We start from the raw sequence: 6,546 nt of genomic DNA, 5'->3' as shown, positions 1-6,546 counted from the left end.
TTGACTCACGGCTACAGTGTAACAGAAAACAATTTTGTGTCCAGCCGGATTCGAGCTCGGGTCCTTGAAGTTAGTAGCCACGGGACTTTAAGTTTAGTAGCCCGGCGGGTACCCGCATCTTACCATAGGCCTTACCCCGCCCCCCTGTAAAATATTGTACTACTTTTAAATTACTATAAGTAGGTTTTTGGAGTGTATTAGTTACAGGCAAGAATTGACGAATTATTCTATGTTAAATAAGTTTGTAGTTTTTCTGCATACTTTTTTCTTCTTCAATTCTTGACAAAAGCAATACACTCCAAAAGCGTACTTATAGTAATTTAAAAGTAGTACAATTTTTAACGATTATTTATTTTTAAGATAGCAATTAATCGCAAATAAATATCTTGGGCAAAAACAAATATTTTCTACTCCAATCGCGCGGCACACAGAAACGGGTCTCCCGCAGCATTTTCTACGATAGCTGCTTCAATGGGCTTTCGCACTCTTAATGACATGATTCAGTTTGTTCAAAATTTGTGAATTCCTAAAATAAGCCAAATTGTTATGAGGGTCTCAATAGAACCTTCCCTCTTGACTCTGATCTTAAGTGTACGTTTAAATATGTTACAAAAAATAACAAATAAAAAATAAATAAATAAAAGGAGGAGCTAACATGAAAATTTATGAATTAAATAAATCAAAGTACCTTTTTTGAATAAAGCAAACAGATACAAAACATATATATACCAATAAATAAATAAATTGCTTGATTAAAAGTTTATTTCATGATAAAAAAAAAACATAAAATACCTGAGGTAATATTTATTTTTTAAACCAAAAATAAAGAATAAAATTGCATGAAGATGTATATTGCAATATATTATAACCTAAAGAATAAATATGAATTTTATAATGAGAAAAACAATTAGAACAATTATTGAAAATAATGAAGTTATGATAACATAATTGCCAAAATTGTAAAATATATGTATTCAATAAAATAATAAAATTTCTTATGTGTGATAGGCTTTAAACTATTGTTTAGGTTAGGCATAGTTGGATCAGAGTCATAACTTTCTGTTCTATTTAACACACAATCACAAAACTGATAATTAACAATATTATAAACAAAATTAAAGCTGTATGTATGAATATATTGTTAATGTTGAGTTGGCTAGTAAATAGAAAAGTTAATAATTTAATGTAAACATATTACCTTCACCCTCTGACGCAGATCATGTCCGTCACTTCGTTTTAATTCCATACCAAATCCGTACTTGGACACAGTCCGGTATCTTGGCTTTTTCCTAGACTGGAGACTTACGTGGAATCCACATACAGACTTATAAAAAAGAACTTGACCGAGATTAGGATAATTATATTGACTGATAAATAGAGAATCTCTGCTTCCTGTAAAAAAAACAAACAAAAAAAAAACATTACTACTAGATTAATGATTTATTATAATGGTTGTCTGTGAGTGGTTTATTTCATTACTAACATGTTGATTCATAATTTGATTCAAATTACTCCCGACTTTTATTTTCAAAAGCTCTTCAACGTTATACGAACTTAAAACTACATTTAACAAAGAAAATGAACAAAATATTAAATGTTAAAATTAATAAACTCTATAATAGCGAGAACTTGAAAAAAGGATCTGAACAAAAAATTTATCTCTAGCAATAATATTCCTACAAAATTTAAATTCTCTGAAAAAATAGTAATAAAGAAATTATCAATAAATATGAAGATCTATATAAGATGAATTTGGTGGAAAATTTAACAAATATGGAAATTCCAAAAAAAATGTTATAAAAGTTCTCAGGCTAGGTGATAACGTTAACATGTTTCCAAGAGATATAAGAAATGACATAATCATACTGATAACAGATGTAGAAATAGTTCTCAGAAACATGGAAACATGTAAAAATCACATAAATAGTCCTAGAAACACTATAATTAGAAAGATGGGTAACTTTATTAATAAAAAAAGAAGGAATAATAATAAGGAAAATAAATTATTGGAAATGTAGAAAAATTATGGATTATAAAATCAGATAAAACAAAAAGGGTGGCAATAATGAGAAAGGAAGATTATAAAATGGAAATGGAAAAGATCCTAAATGAGGATAATACATATAGAAGGTTAAGCATAGACCCTTTATTAAAAATTAATAAAAATGTAATAAATTATGTAGGTAAACTTAACAAGAGTAAATTTATTGATGTAAAAATAAAAAAACAATTAATTAACAAACATTGCCACCATTAATTAATTAAATAATTAAACTGCACACAGAAGATAAGCCTTTAAGGCCAATTGTTAAAGGTATAAATGGGCCAATTTACAAAAAAAATAAATTAGTTTCACTAATGTCCATAAGGATGAAAATATAGATGTAAATAATGTAACAGAAGTAAAAGAAAAATTGAAGTTGATAAAGATAGAAAATTATGACATAATGGTGAGTTGATGATGCACTATCTTTTTTTACAAATATTCCTCTCAAAGTGGTATATAATATAATAGAAGAAAAATGGGAAGAAATTAAACACGATACTAGAATAAAGAATAAAAAATTATTTTTGGAAGTAATAAAGTTGTGAAAATGGAATATTTAAATATGATGGTAAAATTTTTCGCCAAAATATTGGCCTCCCGATGGGTGGACATTTAAGTATTTATCTGGCTGGTTTACTAATGAATGACTTGATAAAAAAGCAATTGAAAAATCGGGTATAAAATTAAAAATTTTGTTTAAATATGTTGATGACATTTTTTTGCATTATTAAAGAGACAGATAAAGATAAGATGCTTAAATATTTAAATAGTCACCATGAAAGATTAAAATTTACGATGGAAATATAAAAAGAGGGAAATTTAAGATTCCTGAACATGTTGGTAATGAGGAATGGAGATACATTATTAATAGAGTGGACAAAAAAGGAAACATCCAGTAATATAATTTTAAATTATTTATCCTGTCATCCTATTGACATGAAATATAACATTAATAATACATTTTTAATAAGGCAATAAAATTAACGGATGAAATTAAATTGGTGAAAATAAAGGAAAAGTTATTTAATATGTTTCAGGAAAACGTTTATCCTAAAAGGTTAATAAAGAAAATATGAGAATTAAATATCAAAAAATCCAAAATAAAAGAAATTTACAAAAATAAAAATGAAGATGCGATAAAATAAAATAAAAAATACTATAGTAGTAATTATATAAAGGGTTTGTCAGAAGGGATAAAAAGGTATTTTAAGGATTATGATATGGAAGACATTTTATTATGTTTCAAACCAAACAATAAATTTAAAAATTATTATAGTAGAAGGACCCAATAGGTAGTAAATATCAATCTGGATTAGAATATATACAATTCCATGGATTAATTGTCCAGCCATATATATTGGTGGAACTAAACAATATATGAAAGACAGGATGTATCAACATGGAAATGATATAAAAAATATGAAAAAGGATCTATAAAAAACAGCATTGGTACTACGTTGTTCAAAATAAGCAAGATTTTGATTTTGAAAATGTCAAGGTCATTCATAATGAAAATAATAATTTTAGAAGAAAAATAATAGAACCAATTTACATCTGAGAAAAAACAAATTATACAGTCAATTTCAAATCAGATTCTAAAGGACTAAACCACCATTATTCTTAAATTTTGAGCAAAATAAATATGTAATTATTATTAAAAAAGTTGGTAAATAGATAAACGTTCGAATCCTTAAATTGTTCAGATATATATATTTTATTATTATAATTTTTTATTTCAGATTATATATAATTTAAGGATTTGAATATAATCTATATAGATATACACATATAAAAGCATGTAAAGGTGAGTAAATATGTGAAAAAATAAAATAGAGAGTGGGTAAATGTATGTTAAAAAATTCATATATAATAAGAATATAGTAATTATGTAATTTGTAAGCAAATAAATTAAAATTGAATGTTAATTAAATTGTATTAAATGTAAATAAAAAAAAATATTTTTAAAGGAAAGTTGATAACAGACTCCTAACCTATTGAAGTTAAGTTCTGTTATAAATGATGTTTTGGAGTAAAAAAGAGAAGATTATTGGTGTAAAAATGTTTTTAAATTTGAGATATAAAAAGTTATGTTAGTAAATAATCAATTTAAAAACATTTTTTTGAGTTGTTATGATGTTATTTTAATATTTAATTTATTTTAAAGATGTGACATGGGCAATCAGCCTGCCAATAAGATTTAAAAAAAACAAAATATCAAATTTCAAGGTATAGCCAAAGATATCAGTATGTAGTATTGGTACTGGTACTGGTAATAGTGGGGGGGAACAAGTCCGTTAAGTGGGCCTACATGTCCTTTTTGCCACCCCCAAGACGAACCAATGGAATGACTCTTTATGTATCTTATTCCTCTATATCGAACCTTTTCCTCTTTCTAATGCAATTCAAAAGGGACTTCCAATCTATAGAGAAAGCCTCATTTCCTTTAATTCTATCAGAGCCTAATAGCTTGTATCTTAATGACGTATACCTTCCACAATCTGCTGTTTAATGTAAGGCAGTCTCTGGGGCCTGTCCGCATAAGCAGCAGGTTTCATCATGAACTACTCCACATATCTTAAGATGTCTTTTAAGTCTGCAGTGGCCTGTCAGGACTCCTATTAATAATCGGAGTTTGTTTCTGTTAAGGCCTAGCAGCCACAGTATGTAGTTAAGGAAATGATGTAATTAATACAAAAACAAAAATTTTTATAAGTTATCTCCTTGAAAATGGCCTGAGGGCCGAAACATTGGGGAGCTTTTGAAAAAAAAAAAAAGTTGAGAATAAGTTGGATCAAAATGTGTATGTTAATAATGAAAAAATGACTACTTTACGAAACAATAATAAAACCTATTTGGAATTACGGACTGATACTGTAGATGACAGCTAAAAACTCATCAAACGCGTTCAATCCTCTCAGTCCAAAATACTTCAAACAATAGTCGATGCTCCTTACAATGTCACTAACAATACCCTACATCATTACCTTACTATCCCATTTACATCATATCTTATTAAATCCAAATTCACCACATTCCATGAAAAACTCACTCATAATCCTAATCTCTTAGCCTAATCCCTAGCTAGCTTTACCCATACAGCAATCCTCCATGAAGGTTGAAATGGCAGTGGTCCAGAGACCTATTATAAATAATTATATTGGAATTCTGGCCATGGTCAGATTCTCTAATCAAGTCCTGAGCGTCTGCGGCAACCGCTCTCACTCATCTTCCACTGGCTTTAAATACCAGTGAAACGTTTAGAGAAAAGCGCCGGGATCTTCCGGAGTCTTGGCCCTTTCCTCCTTAAGCGGTGGGAAGAGCAGGGTTCGGAGCTCCCCCGGCTGATTTTAAATAGAAATAATTGTATTTAAAGTTAAAATAAATATTATTTTACTTTAATTTTTTATTTGTATTTATTTATTGTTATTATTTTTTCCTTTTATTCTATTTCTTATTTTGTTATAATTTAATTTATATATTTGTAAATATGGTGTGAATGAGTCTAAAAATATGATCGAACATTACAAAATAAAAATATAAAAGGTCGAAGAAAATAAAACTTATAACTTTTTAATGCTGCTTCAACAGTAATCATTATTTCAATATTAAATATAACTGGAGCTATATTATTTACTATTTGGAAAATTGTGGAATTATTATTATGTTCATGATATATTGATGTATTTGTGTAATTCAGTTTTCCATGGGGATAATGTCCGTAATATTTAATGTTCTAAAAACATCTTTCTTCATTTTCAATAATAATATCTACATCGTTACGTTGTGTGGCTGCTTTTTATTGAGCGTAGGCATTTCATCACTAAACTGTTTTCTTCTTATTTACTTGTTTTGTAGAGGTACAGATAAGAAGGGTATAAGATTATGCAGGCTGGTCTCCTTTATCCGCTTAACCCCTTGATTTTCCTTCCTCTTGCTTTGGATTGTACGTGGATTTCCAAGATTTTATATAAGCCCTGTCGGTCAGAGGTAAATGAAAATTTGTTTTCAATCTTCCAAGGATCATGCTTTGTACACGGTTATCAAAAGAGTGCCCTTCCCCAGTCTATTTAGTATTTCTTTATTCATAAATAATTTCCTAAATTCCTCAGTGTAATTGATTCCTTTGATATATTAAACTGAAATTGTTATTCATTATAATTTTTTAACTTTATAATATGCCTAAGTTCAGCTATTTTGCCCCATTCATGTTATAATATCGGTTCAGCGTTGATTATGATTTTAGTCCTTATAAAAAATAACACCTTGGAGGGTTATAAAGAAGGTTATGAACTAATGACTTTTTTTGGATGTTGGGTTTTTTAGGTATCTGTAGAAAAAAATTTGTTGAAAAACAATTCTCTTACTATAGCTGTAGAAGTTCCTATTTTAGGTTTTCAAATAAATAGTCCCAAACAGATTAACAATAGTCTAAGTAATGTTATCTGTCACGGAATGGTATCGTAAGAGATGGTTTTTAGGTCATTTCCCGTTTCTCAGTC

The 6,546-nt window shown here is 28.2% G+C and overlaps 1 protein-coding gene across 2 annotated transcripts in view; it reads left to right on the top strand.

The window, feature by feature from the left end:
* The window catches only part of LOC106682819 (lachesin), a 522,354-nt gene that overhangs the window by 132,301 nt on the left and 383,507 nt on the right, over positions 1-6,546 (top strand). The gene's annotated exons all lie outside the window — the stretch shown is intronic.

The sequence above is a fragment of the Halyomorpha halys genome, unplaced genomic scaffold (assembly GCF_000696795.3).
Source record: "Halyomorpha halys isolate HHAL.00 unplaced genomic scaffold, Hhal_1.1 Scaffold445.1, whole genome shotgun sequence".
Lineage (NCBI taxonomy): Eukaryota > Metazoa > Arthropoda > Insecta > Hemiptera > Pentatomidae > Halyomorpha > Halyomorpha halys.
Note: the sequence above shows the minus strand (reverse complement) of the source record. Positions and strands in the feature narration are given on the sequence as shown.